This window comes from Odocoileus virginianus, chromosome 4, assembly GCF_023699985.2.
Source record: "Odocoileus virginianus isolate 20LAN1187 ecotype Illinois chromosome 4, Ovbor_1.2, whole genome shotgun sequence".
In the NCBI taxonomy this organism is placed as follows: domain Eukaryota; kingdom Metazoa; phylum Chordata; class Mammalia; order Artiodactyla; family Cervidae; genus Odocoileus; species Odocoileus virginianus.
The window spans coordinates 64661525-64676533 of NC_069677.1; the positions used below are offsets into that span (position 1 = coordinate 64661525).

General features: G+C 45.9%; 1 protein-coding gene and 1 pseudogene across 1 annotated transcript in view; both read left to right on the plus strand.

Annotated features, from left to right (window-relative positions):
• Positions 1–15009, plus strand: part of PCOLCE2 (procollagen C-endopeptidase enhancer 2) — an 87338-nt gene that overhangs the window by 41623 nt on the left and 30706 nt on the right. The window lies entirely within an intron of this gene.
• Positions 780–2800, plus strand: LOC110132583 (TAF5-like RNA polymerase II p300/CBP-associated factor-associated factor 65 kDa subunit 5L pseudogene; annotated as a pseudogene).

Here is a 15009-nt window from a genome sequence, read left to right on the forward strand (position 1 = left end):
CAAACTCAAAGGGGAAGGGGGAGAGGAATATAGGAATTTGGGATTAGCATATACACTCTACTATATATAGAGTAAACAACAAGAATCTACTGTATGGCACAAAGAGCTATAGTCCATATTTTATAATAACCTATAATGGAAAAGAATCTGAAAGAGGATATGTATCTATATGTCTCCCTGGAGAAGGGAATGGCAAAACACTCTAGTATTCTTGCCTGGAGAATTCCATGGACAGAGGAGCCTGATGAGCTACAGTCTATAGGGTTGTAAAGAGTCAGACACGACTGAACGACTAACACACACACACACACACACACACACACGCACGCACACATATATATACCAGTTCAGTTCAGTTCAGTTGCTCAGTTGTATCCGGTTCTTTGTGACCCCATGGACTGCAGCAGGCCAGGCTTCCCTGTTCATCACCAACTCCCAGATACACACACACACACATATAAATAACTTTTATTTATATCTAGTTATTATATATATATATATATAACTGAATCACATTGCTGTATACCAGAAACTAACACAACTTTGTAAATCAATTATAATTCAATAAAAAAATAAAATAACTTCATTCAGAATTTTTAAAAAAGGACTACTCTACATTTAAACATGACTTTTTCGGGCGGAGACAGTTGCGCGTCGAGGCCCGAGCGGCCCGGCCCAGCTCGCGGCGGCTCCGCGTTAGTCAGTCATGGGGCGGCCGCCCAGAGCCGCCGCGGGGGGGGGGCTGCCGCGAAGGCTGCGGAGAGCGAGCCTGCCGCGAAGGCGACGGAGGCGGACGCGGGGCGACCCCGGCGGCAGCGGCGGCGGGGGAAGCGGGAGCCGCCTGGAATGTTCAGTCATGAAACGGGTCCGCACCGAGCAGATCCAGATGGCCGTGTCCTGCTACCTCAAACGCCGGCAGTACGGGGATGCGGATGGCCCACTGAAGCAAGGCCTGCGGCTGTCACAGAGCACCGAGGAGATGGCTGCCAGCCTCGCAGTCCAGTCAGAATCTGATTGTGCCAACATAGTGTCCGCAGCCCCTTGCCAGGCAGAGCCCCAGCAGTATGAAGTACAGTTCGGACGGCTGCGGAATTTTCTCACCGATTCTGACTCCCAGCACAGCCACGAAGTGATGCCTCTCCTCTACCCTCTCTTTGTCTACCTCCATCTCAACCTGGTCCAGAACAGTCCGAAGAGCACAGTGGAAAGCTTTTACAGCCGCTTCCATGGAATGTTTCTGCAGAACGCCAGCCAGAAGGATGTCATCGAGCAGCTCCAGACCACACAGACCATCCAGGACATCCTGTCTAACTTCCGGCTGCGAGCCTTCCTGGACAACCAGTACGTGGTTCGTCTGCAGGAAGACAGCTACAACTACCTTCTCCGCTACCTCCAGAGTGACAACAACACCGCGCTGTGCAGGGTCCTCGCCTGGCACATCCACCTGGACGTGCAGCCCGCCCAGAGGACGGACTACCAGCTCTACGCCAGCGGGGGCTCTTCCCGCGGCGAGGGCGGTGGCCTGGAGCCCGCCGACGTGGCCGACGTGCCGGCGCCCATCCTGCAGAATGAGGCCGCGCTGGAGCTCCTGCAGGAGAGCAACAAGCGCGTCAAAGACGGCCCCTCCTCGCTCACCACCATCTGCTTCTACGCCTTCTACAACACAGAGCAGCTGCTGAACACTGCAGAGGTCTCTCCGGACAGCAAGCTGCTCGCGGCAGGCTTCGACAACTCCTGTATAAAACTGTGGAGTCTGCGCTCCAAGAAGTTAAAGTCAGAACCCCATCAAGTAGACGTGTCCTGCATCCACTTGGCTTGTGATATCCTCGAGGAGGAGGATGACGAGGACGACAATGCAGGTACAGAGATGAAGGTCCTGCGGGGACACTGCGGGCCAGTACAGCGCCAGGTTCCTCGCGGACAGCTCGGGGCTGCTCTCCTGCTCCGAAGACATGTCCATCAGGTACTGGGACCTGGGCAGCTTCACCAACACCGTGCGGTACCAGGGCCATGCATACCCCGTATGGGACCTGGACATCAGCCTGCACAGCCTGTACTTCGCCAGCGGGTCCCACGACCGCACGGCCCGGCTGTGGTCATTTGATTGGACGTACCCACTGCGAATCTACGCCAGGCACCTGGCAGACGTGGACTGCGTCAAGTTCCACCCCAATTCAAACTACTTAGCCACGGGCTCGACCGATAAGACGGTGCGGCTGTGGAGCACCCAGCAGGGGAACTCAGTGAGGCTCTTCACGGGCCACCGCGGCCCTGTGCTCTCCCTGGCCTTTTCCCCCAATGGTAAGTACCTGGCGTCCGCGGGCGAGGACCAGCGGCTGAAGCTTTGGGACCTGGCGTCCGGGACCCTCTACAAAGAGCTGCGGGGCCACACGGACAACATCACCAGCCTGACCTTCAGCCCGGACAGCTGCCTGATCGCGTCCGCGTCCATGGACAACTCTGTGCGCGTCTGGGACATTAGAAGCGCGCACTGCAGCACCCCCGTGGACGGCTCGTCCAGCGAGCTCGTGGGCGTCTACACTGGCCAGATGAGCAATGTTCTGAGCGTGCAGTTTATGGCCTGCAACCTCCTGCTGGTGACCGGAATCACACAAGAAAGTCAGGAACATTGATTTGGATCTTTGATATGACAGACTGGGGCATACGAAGGGCTCCAGACGGCAAGTCTTAGGACAGACAGAATCACTGACTGACTGTGAAAGACTCCCCGTGTCCCCCCTTGCCCTGCCGGTGTCCCGAGCCCACCACTCTCCACTCAGCCCCCAGGTGTGGAAGTGCAGGGGCAGGAAGGGTGGTGACGGGGAGCACACGTGAGATTGGAATCACGGAGATCCCACTGTGTCCTCGTGTGGCCCCTCCCTATCTCCGGCACCAAGGTGCCCTTGCCTTGCTGAGGCTGCACTTGACCTGAGGATGTTTGCCAGGCACCCTCCCCAGGAGCAGTGCTGCAGGGTCACCGGGTGGAAGGGACTCTCTCCAGGGAGGAATGTGGGGGTGAGAATTAAGCAAGGGGGCAGGGTCATCCTGGCAAATGTTTTTCCTTTTCTGTGATTACAGAGAACCAGGACTGTTTATTATTGTTATTATAATTATTACTGAGGAGAGGAGACCTAGCACTGGCAGAGGGGGCTTCTCTACTCTCATCTTTCAGGTCTTACTCCTGGCACTGGCTGTGACACTTGGAGTTGAGGTTCAGGGGATTGTGAGAACTTGGTCGCACAGTGTGCTGGGAGAAAGGGAAATCTCCTGAGTGACAGCTGATCACTAGTTTCTGGAAGTGGGTGGGCGGATTTGACTGAGAAAGTCTTGGGCTCTTGCAGCAGTGGTGTGAAAGAAAGATTCTTTTTATGGCTGCACTTCTATTAACAATTCTCTCCCCCAAAAGGTCGGATTGTGGTAAAGAAATGAAAATGATTAGAAGTGAAAAGTCAAAAGAAAGAATTAAAAAATGTTGAATTTCCAAATGATTCCGAGGTGTGGCTTTTCCAGCATCTTTTCCTCCTGAGATCATCCTTCCCACCTGCTTTGCGATAGCAGTTTATCGAACCGTCTGTGAAACAAATCATAAGTACGAACACATGCATCGAAAACTATGCTCTGAGGATGAAGCGACTTCCAATTTGTGGGAAAAGGATTAAATATTTCTGTTTTCTGAAAAGAGTTATTTTGTATTTCGTTTTCTATTAAAATGTGTTTAGTTTCAAAAAAAAAAAAAAAAAAACCACATGACTTTTTCTTCTATCCCAAACAAAACCTAAACCAGCAGCTCGTTGCCCAGTTGCCTGTCTCCCCATCCTGGCTGAAATTTCCTCAGATCCTGTTGCTCTGGGTTCTGCCTTGTTGCTCCTTCAAGTTTTTCCCACCAGCATGTTCCCTTGCAGACTAAGCCAAGTCTTCAGTCATAAGATCCATTTCTTTCCCCAGCTGGAGCAGTCCCATTGGATGCTGACCCTCTTCTCACCTTCACTGCCCAGCCACAGATAAAGGCATCATGGGGTCACAATGGTAGTATCAGTGAGACTTTGCAGGAGCCATTGAATTTATAGCACATACCTCAGTGACGCCTACTGAAGTCACTCACTTTCCTGATTGCTCCAAATTGTCTATCACCTCTCTCACCATTCACACAGCCTGAGACCGTGCCCACTTTTTTGGTGGCCATGTTATAATGTTGATTTGTATAGAACTTTACAGGCACCAAAAAACAACGAAGACATCTCTCCAGTTGCCCCTCACCGACCTGCTTGGTCAGGACAACTGACTTATGTCAGGATAATTAACCCAAAGTGCAAAACTGTACCCCAAGTCCCCCAAATCTCAGTGCCTCCGTGACAAATGGTAATTTCTTTTTTTAAAAAAAATATTTTATTCAGGTATAGGTGATTTACAATGTTGTGTTCATTTCTGCTGTACAGCAAAGTGATTCAGTTATACGTATATATACATTCTCTTTCACATTATTTTCCATTATAGTTTAATTGCAGAATATTGAATATAGTTCCCTATGCTAAACAGTTCAGTTCAGTTCAGTTCAGTCACTCAGTCATGTCCGACTCTTTGTGACCCCATGGACTGCAGCACACAAGGCCTCCCTGTCCATCACCAACTCCCTGATTTTACCCAAACTCATGTCCATTGAGTCAGTGATGCCATCCAACCATCTCATCCTCTGTCGTCCCCTTCTTATCCCACCTTCAATCTTTCCCAGAATCAGGGTCTTTTCAAATGAGTCAGCTCTTCACATCAGGTGGCCAAAGTATTGGAGTTTCAGCTTCAACATCAGTCCTTCCAATGAACACCCAGGACTCATCTCCTTTAGGATGGACTGGTTGGATCTCCTTGCAGTCCAAGGTACCCTCAAGAGTCTTCTCCAACACTGCAGTTCAAAAGCATCAATTTTTCGGCACTCAGCTTTCTTTATAGTCCAAGTCTCACATCCATACATGACTACTGGAAAAACCATAGCCTTGACTAGATGGACCTTTGTTGACAAAGTAATGTTTCTGCTTTTTAATATGCTGTCTAGGTTGGTCATAACTTTCCTTCCAAGGAGTAAGTGTCTTTTAATTTCATGGCTGCAATCACCATCTGCAGTGATTTTGGAGTCCAAGAAAATAAAGTCTGCCACTGTTTCCACTGTTTCCCCATCTATTTGCCATGAAGTGATGGGACCAGATGCCATGATCTTAGTTTTCTGAATGTTGAGCTTTAAGCCAACTTTTTCACTCCCCTCTTTCACTTTCATCAAGAGACTCTTCAGTCCTTCACTTTCTGCCATAAAGGTGGTGTCATCTGTGCATATGAGGTTATTGATATTTTTCCCAGCAATCTTGATTCCAGCTTGTGCTTCCTCCAGCCCAGTGTTTCTCATGATGTACTCTGCATATAAATTAAATAAGCAGGGTGACAATATACAGCCGTGACGTACTCCTTTCCTGATTTGGAACCAGTCTGTTGTTCCATGTTCAGTTCTAACTGTTGCTTCCTGACCTGCATATAGGTTTCTCAAGAGGCAGGTCAGGTGGTCTGGTATTCCGATCTCTTTCAGAATTTTCCACAGTTTACTGTGATCCACACAGTCAAAGGCTTTGGCATAGTCAATAAAGCAGAAATAGATGTTTTTCTGGAACTCTCTTGCTTTTTCGATGATCCAGCGGATGTTGGCAGTTTAATCTCTGGTTCCTCTGCCTTTTTTAAAACCATCTTGAACATCTGGAAGTTTATGGTTCACATATTGCTGAAGCCTGGCTTGGAGAATTTTGAGCATTACTTTACTAGTGTGTGAGATGAGTGCAATTGTGCAGTAGTTTGAGCATTCTTTGGCATTGCTTTTCTTTGGGATTGGAATGAAAACTGACCTTTTCCAGTCCTGCGGACACTGCTGAGTTTTCCAAATTTGCTGGCATATTGAGTGCAGCACTTTCACAGCATCATCTTTTAGGATTTGAAATAGCTCAACTGGAATTCCATCACCTCCACTAGCTTTGTTTGTAGTGATGCTTTCTAAGGCCCACTTGACTTCAGATTCCAGGATGTCTGGCTCTAGGTGAGTGATGACACCATCATGATTATCTGGGTCGTGAAGATCTTTTTTGTACAGTTCTTCTGTGTATTCTTGCCACCTCTTCTTAATATCTTCTGCTTCTGTTAGGTCCCTACCATTTCTGTCCTTTATTGAGCCCATCTTTGCATGAAATGTTCCCTTGGTATCTCTAATTTTCTTGAAGAGATCTCTTAGTCTTTCCTATTCTATTGCTTTCCTCTATTTCTTTGCACTATTCACTAAGGAAGGCTTTCTTATCTTTCCTTGCTATTCTTTAGAACTCTGCATTCAAATGGGAATATCTTTCCTTTCCTCCTTTGCTTTTAGCTTTTCTCCTTTTCACAGCTATTTGTAAAGCCTCCTCAGACAGCCATTTTACTTTTTTCCATTTCTTTTCTTGGGGATGGTCTTGATCCCTGACTCTTGTATGATGTCACGAACCTCTGCCCATAGTTCATCAGGCACTCTGTCTCTCAGATCTACTCCCTTAAATCTATTGTCACTTCCACTGTATAATTGTAACGGGTTTGATTTAGACCATATCTAAATGGTCTAGTGGTTTTCCCTACTTTCTTCAATTTAAGGCTCATAGTTTCATTGAGTTAGACAAGGCTGTGGTCCAAGTGATTAGATTGGTTAGTTTTCTGTGATTGTGTTTTTCAGTCTGTCTGCCCTCTGCTGGAGAAGGATGAGGAAGCTTCCTGATGGGAGAGACTGACTGAGGGGGAAACTGGGTCTTGTTCTGATGGGCAGGGCCATGCTCAGTAAATATTTAATCCAGTTTGCTGTTGATGGGTGGAGCTGTGTTCCCACACCAGAGACTGACCCAGACTTGCCTGTGAGTGTCCAGGAGTTTACAGCGGAGGTGTGGGTCGGTGGTGGCCTGCTGCAGGGTTGGGGGCACTGAGTGTAGCAGTACATGGATAGGATCTTTTGAAGGAGGTCACCATTATCTTCATTACCTCCACCATAGTTTGGCCCCAGGTAAATAGCAGGTATGCTATACAGTAGGATCATGTTATTTATCCCTTCTATTTGTAAGAGTTGGCATCTGCTAGCCCCAAACTCCCAATCCTTCCCTCCCCCTTGGCAGCCTCCTCTATGTCTGTGTGTGCATGCTAAGTTGCTTCAGTCATGTCCGACTCTGTGGGACCGTATGGACTGTATGGCGCCAGGCTCCTCTATCCATTGGAGTTCCAGGCAAAAATATTGGAGTGGGTTGCCATTTCCTCCTCCAGGGAATTTTCCTGACCCAGAGATCGAACCTGCATCTTTTATATCTCCTGCATTGGCAGGTGGATTCTTTACCAATAGCGCCGTGTGTGAAGCACTCTATGTCTGTGAGTCTGAACAGATGGTGATTTCTTGCTTATGACACAGTCCAGTGCCAATGGATGACAGTCCTGGACAGCTCTTTTGAGCATTAACTCCTGTGTGACTCTTCCTTCTCCTAGAACCTTCCTGTTTCTTCCATTGAGTTCCCTCCTTAGAGCCAAAAGAGAACTCTGAAAGGATTGGGCAGAGACATTCATGGCCAGGCCTCGGCGTGGGTACCTGACTCCCCTCACTACATCCCACTGATCAGGACCCAGATGTTTGGCCTTACCTAACTGCAGTGCAGGCGGGAACATGTCAGCTTCCTGTGGGGCTGGGGAAAGGACTTGAGATGGTAAGCACCTCCTCAGCCTCTGCCTATATCAGGCCATGGGAAACACAGTCGGGGAGAAGTCAGGAGACCTGGCCTCTGCTGCTGACTTGCTGGGTGCCTCTAAATCATCACAACCACTCCGAGCTTTCTTCCTTTTCAGAAGGCTGCCACTGCCACTTGCCTTGTACCTGTTTATTGTTGATTTTTAGTCACCAAGTTGTGTCCGACTCTGTGCGACCCCATGGACAGTAGCCTGCCAGACTCCTCTGTCCATGGGATTTCCGAGGCAAGACTAGAGTGAGTTGCCATTTCCTCTTCCAGGGCATCTTCCTGACCCAGGGATTGAACTCACATCTCCTGCATTGGTCAGATTCTTTACCACTGAGCCACCAAGGAAGTCCATTAGTTAATGTACATTGTTACATAAACTTAATGTGCTAGTTATAGGAGTTGTGGTCTGTGCTGTTTTTTAAAAATTAAGATTATGAGTGTTTAGGGACTTCCCTGATAGTCCTGTGACTAAGACTCCACACTTCCGATGCAGGGGGCCCAGCTTTGATCCCTGGTCAGGGAACTAGATCCCACATGTAGCAACTATGACTCAGGACAGCAAAATAAATAAAATAATTTTCTTTAAGAAAAGATTATAAGGATCTCAGTCATTTATTCAATAGTTACCTTTTGAACTCCTGTAATAGCCAGGTATTGGACTAGCTGTGGACAAGCTCTGGTCTCTTGATTGTACATTCTGGTGGAGAGACAGATGATAATCTGTAAAGAAATAACATGGTTATGTGGATGACATGACCTAAAGCAACTGAAGGGCTCAGGAGAGGCCCCTCTGGAAAGATGACACTTGAGTTGAGCGTGAAATGATGAGGTAGGCAGAGGCAGACGTGTGAATATCAGGGAGGAGAGTATGCTGAACAGAGGGGCCTGACTGTGTAAAGGCCCTGAGGTGGAGAACCAGCTTGGAGGGTTCCCTGAACAGCCAGATTGTTGCATGACAGAGAAAGGTGAGGCCGGAGAGATGTCAAGGATATTATACGAGGCCTTTCCCTCTCTGTGCCTCAGTTTCCTTACTTGTAAACTGTAAAACTTGACTAACATCACCTTCATAGGGTTGCTGTTATTAAATGGAATAATATGAGTAAAGTGATTAGAAAAATACCTGGCACCTAATACACACTACCCAGGTGTGTGACTGTAGGTACAGTGAGGATTCTATTCCTACCTCAGTGGGAAAGCTTTTGGATAGTTTTCAGAAGAGGAGTGTCATTCCATTTTGACTGGTTCTCATGGCCTGGGCTTGAGGTAGTTGGGGGTTTCCACCCTCCTTTTCAACATGCAGGTAAATAGAGTTGTTTTTTTTTTTTTTTAATCCCCAGCCAAAAAAGTTTCTTTTCTAAACATCTCATGTTATTTCCATGAATCAAAATGTATGTTCTGTTTTCCAAATGCTAATACAGTTCAGTCTTTCAAAAGAAGAGTATTTACATAGACACAGAATATACATGAATAAGATCTTGAAGCTTTGGATTTATTCCCCTCTTGAGGCATCGCCAAATATTTCTGCATAATTTGTACGTACGTTGCTCTGGATTACATTTGGGGATATAAGTGAGTTGACAACACAGCTGCTATGCCTCTTGAACTTTCCATAAATAAAATGTGGTCAGTGTTTTAGAACATGCTTTCACCAAGGTCTGTTTGTGAAACAGGAGAATCTTAGATTAAAACAAGGGCTTTTTTTTTTTCATTAGAGTGTAATTGCTTTACAATGTTTTGTTAGTTTCTGCTGTCCAACAAAGTGAATCAGCTATATGTATACATATATCCCCTCCCACTTCAGCCTCCCTCCTACCCCACCATCCTACCCTTCTAGGTCATCACAAAACACCAAGCTAAGCAACCTATGCAAACCATAATTCAAAAAGACACATGTACCCCAGTGTTCACGCAGTTCGTTCTGTTCATTCAGTTGCTAAGTTGTATCTGACTCTGCAACCTCATGGACTACAGCCTGCCAGGACATGGAGCCAGGACCTGCGTGTGTGCTAGTCACACAGTCATGTCCAACTCTTTGCAACCCTATGGATTCTAGCCCCCCAGACTCCTCTGTCCATGGAATTCTCCAGGCAAGAACACTGGAGTGGGTTGCCAGTTCCTGCTCCAGGAGCTTGGACGTGGAGGCAACCTAATGTCCATTGACAGATGAATGGATAAAGATGTATAGACATATGTGCGTGCATGCTCGGTCGTGTCTGACTCTTTGTCACCCTGTGGACTGTAGCCCACCCGGCTCCTCTGTCCTTGGAATTCCCATACTGGAGTGGGTTGCCAGGGGATCTTCCTGACCGAGGGATCAAGCCCATGTCTCCTGCAGCTCCGGCATCAGCAGGCAGATTCTTTACCATTGAGCCACCTGGGAAGCATGGCATTAGTCATAAAAAGGAACGAAAAACAAGGACGTTTTAAAAAATTAGGCTTTAGAAGCAGATCTTTTTGCTTAAATTAGTAAATGGTGTTTTGGGGAAAGAAAAGCTACAGATACAAAGGAGCATTTCCACTTCTGCGGAAATCTACTCCTCCACACAAAAGAAGCCGACTTCTATTTGCATTTGCTTATAGTTTCCTGAAAATGCAAACAACCAGCCTAGAATGCAATTCCCAGTTCATTTTCTGGCAGCAGCCCTGGCATTGGCATCGAGCGACTTGGCACTCCTGCCTGTGACCGTGAGGACATCCCAGGCGGCGGGGTGAGCTGAGGTCATTTTTGCAGTGCCAGGCTTTGGCCCATGAAGGATTCAGCTGCTGATAGGGAAAAACACGAATACAGACTTATTTTTTTACAGGCAGATAGTTTATCCCCTGGTCAATTTGATCTCACAAATCAGTGGCCTTGTCTAATATGTTACCCCAAGAAAGTGTCTTAATTGAGTTTCTGCATTGTATTAGCATTTACAGATTTGAAAGATAAAGTTTCCCCAAGGATATGTCTTTTTTTTTTTAAAGAATGACCTAGAAAAAAGAGAGGCCTTCTGGAGGTTTGCTGCTGGATGGGGTATTAGATGTTAAAACTCAAAGAGGCAAGCCACCCAGGAGGTACCTTGTTCAGGATTTGTGCAAAGAACCTAATGTTCATTTAGCTCTTGATGGATTCATTCATTTAGTAAATCTTTATGATGCAACTCTGCTTGGGGCCATGAGTTGTCCAGAAGCTGGGAATGCAACAGTGAACAAGACATGGGGATCCTTGCCTTCTAGAACTCCATCTTTCAGGGAAAATAGACAGGGGCCAAGTAAGTGTGTTGAGCCTTCCAGGGCTCAGAGACCCAAGGGCCAGGCTGTTAACTGAGCAGAGCCCATCTTGAGAGGAGGAGGTGGGAGGGGTCTGGATGCACCTCCAGGAAGAGGTGACCTTGAAACTGAGACCCTGAGCCTGAGTAAGAGAAGGGTAGAAGTGGAAAAGTGCTCTAGGCAGAAGAAATACCTTACCGAGTCCCTGTTGTTTTTATTTCTCTCTCTTTTCTTCTTCCTCACCCTTGAGAAAATTCAAGGATGCCCAGGTTGGAAAGTGATATGTACAGCATTATCCCACTTTCATTTATTTTTAAAACAGATATAAAAACACAATTATGGATTTTGCATGGATACATATACAGGTATATTAATTTAGCTTTTTGAATAGCACAGAAGGAAACTCACTAAATTTGTGAGTGTTTGCTTCTGAGAAAGGCAGGGGAATGAGGCTGTACATGAGGACAAAGAAAGCTATTATATCTGAAATTATTTATTTACTTTATTGAAGGAGATTTTAAAGAATGTTAACAATAATCAATTCTGGCTTGTTGGTATCCAGGTGTATATTACTTTATGCATCTTTCAATATTTTTTTATACTCCTAACAAAGAAAAACCAAGGGTACAGACTAAAGATTCTTGAAGTGGAAGGCCATCTTCAGAGAAGATGCTTTCCAAAATCCTTTAGAATGATAATCCAGGAACTCTTAGCAGAGTTCACAATACAGGGCATCAATCTTGGTTCCTTATATAAAGATGAACAGTGTTGTGCTATAGTGAAGGGTTCACTTTGGCATGCATTTCACTTGCAACAGAATTTCTCTTGGCCTTCAGTGCAAGATGGCATTTATCTATGGTTCCAGGAGACCCACAGTGAATACCGATTTCTCCTGAAATCTTCCCTCCAAAGAATTTTTGTTAGGGTTGTTGGATTTTGTGTTCAGAGTTATACAATGTAACCCATTTTCTATTACCAGCATATTTGTGTCTCATTCTCAGAGAAGCTTCAACTTTTCATTGCATCCAGACCAAGTAAAGAATGTTGGAGAAGAAATGATTTATCCCATTAGGAATGAATTTCCAAAGCTTGGGTTCCATTTCAACAGCCTCACTGCAGTCACACTATTTTCTTAGTGACAGAGAACTGAGAAATTACCAATGAAACGAGACTATCATGTCCCGTGTCCCTCCATGTTGCAGTCATCAGAAGACTTCAGGACAGCCTTCCTCATTTCTTATAAACTTTAGGCCCTGGCTTATGGTCACTGTTTTCAGCACCAATCTTGTCATCATTCACAGTCATTCCAACATCTATGTGGATGATCCCTTTGGGTCTTCTATCTCCTCTCCTCCATCACTTCTTAGTCATCCACATCCATTGTCATTATCCTCGCCTCCACCACAGTCTACAGACTTCATTTTCTTGGGCTTTAAAATCACTGCAGATGGTGCCTGCAGCTATGATATTAAAAGATGCTTGCTCCTAGGAAGAAAAGGTGTGACTAACCTAGACAGCATATTAAAAAGCAGAGACATTACTTTGGCAGCAAAGATCTGTCCAGTCAAAGCTATGGTTTTCCCAGTGGTCATGTATGGTTGTGAGTGTTGTACCATAAAGAAGGCTGAGCACCAAAGAATTGATGCTTTTGAACTGTGATGTTGGAGAAGACTCTTGAGAGTCCCTTGAACAGCAAGGTAATCAAACCAGTCAGTACTAAAGGAAATCAGTCCTGAATTTTCATTGGAAGGATTGATGCTGAAGCTGAAGTTCCAATACTTCGGTCAACTGATGCAAAGAGCCAACTCATTAGAAAGACCCTGATGCTGGGAAAGATTGAAGGCAGGAGGAGAAGGGGACACAGAGGATGAGATGGTTGGATGGCATCACTGGCTCAATGGACATGAGTCTGAGCAAGCTCTGGGAGATGGTGAAGGACAGGGAAGCCTGGCATGCTGCAGTTCATGGGGCGCAAAGAGTTTGACACGACTGAGCCAACAACAGCAGTAACTGACCTCACCCCACTGAGTCCTGACTTCTGTCCTTATAACCCAGCGTGGATTCTGTGGTCCACCATTGTGGTCATTCCCCTGCCTGTGTCCTCTCTCCCTTCATCGTCCTAACTTGGCAAATATCCCTCTACCTTCCCAACCACCCCCCACAACACTGCTTAAATTCAACTCTGCCTACTCTGGACCTCCACCTAGACAGCTGAACATGGCTGGAGAGAAAGAGGATACAATCATGCAGAGGACTCACTTTTTTCCTTTTAAACGAGATATAGTTTATGTACAAGATTATTTAAGTTATAGGAATACAGCATAGTGATTCACAACTTTTAAATGTTACACTCCATTTATAGTTATTAACATTATAAATTATTAACTATATTGCCTGTGTCATACACTATATCCTTGTAGCTTGTTTATTTTGTGAAAGTGAAAGTCACTTAGTCATGTCCAACTCCTTGCAACCCCATGGACTATGAAGTTTATGGGATTCTCCAGGCCAGAATACTGTACTGGAGTGGGTAGCCTTTCCCTCCTCCAGGGGATCTTCCCAACCTAGGGATCTGACCCAGGTCTCATTTATTTTGTACATAATAGTTTTTACCTCCTACTCTGCTCCTTTTCCCTCCTGCCCTCTCCCCACCGGTTTGTTCTCTGTGTCTGTTAACCTGTTTCATTTTTTATATTCACTAGTTTGTTGTAGTTTATAGATTCCACACTTAAGTGATATCATACAGTATTTGTCTTTCTCTTTCTAAATTATTTCACTTAGCCTGATGCTCTCCAAGTCCATCCTGTACTGTACTTAGTCGCTCAGTCGTGTCTGATTCTTTGTGACCCCATGGACTGTAGCCCACCAGGCCTCTGTCTATGGGGATTCTCCAGGCAAGAATAGTGGAGTGGGTTGCCGTGCCCTCCTCCAGGGGATCTTCCCAATGAAGGGATTGAACCCAGGTCTCCTATATTGCAGACGGATTCTTTACCATCTGAGCCACCAGGGAATCAGAGTCCAAGTCCATCCATGTTGTTGCAAATGGCAAAATTGCATTATTTTATGACTGAGTAATATTTCATTGTATATATGTACCACATCTTTATCCATTCATCTGTTGATGAACACATAGGCTGCTTCAATATCTTGGCTTTTGTAAATAATGTTGTTGTGACCACTGGGGTGCAGGTGTCTTTGAATTACTGTTTTTGTTTTTCTCAAATATGTACCCAGGAGTGGAATTGCTGGATCATATGGTAGAGAGGACTCACTTTTAATTCATTTACTTTCAGTGGACCCTCAGCACTCATGGCAGCCCTGTTAACACTTCTCTAATCTGTTACACACCTATTCATCTGTTCTCAAACTCCAAGTAGCTCCTCCCACCTCCACTCTTTTGCTGCTGCTGTCCTCATTCTCTATTTCACTGAGAAAAACAAAGTGATCAGAAGAAAAGTTTCACATGCCATCACAACCTCGTGTACCAACCTGCCTGCATCTGCCTGCCTTCCTTTCACTGGGCAGACCATCCATGCTTCATCAGTGTCTTATATCAGCTCTCCCCTGGCCTGCTAATGACACTGCTCAAGCAATTCTCCCTTTCTTTTACTTCATCAGTTTTGCCCTCTCTACAGGATTATTCCCACTGGCAAGCAAGCATGCCTTAATTCAGCCCATTTAAACATCCTGTCTTGACCGCACATCCCCTTCTAGTTACAGCCTTTTTACTCTGTTCATCTTTCCAGCTGAACTCCTTGAAAGACTTGTCTGTATTCATTTTCACCAGTTCCTCTCACTCCATTTTCTCTTGATCCTTCTCTTCTCAGGCTTCATCCCTACTGCTCCAGCAAAACAGCCATGTCAGAGTCACCAGTGACCTCTGGTTGCTAACCCCAGTGGTCATTTCTCAGCCGTCATCTCACTGACTAAACAGCAGCGCCTGATTCAGCTAATCAGTCTTTCCTGCTTGAAACGCTCTCTTCGTCTGGCTTCTGGG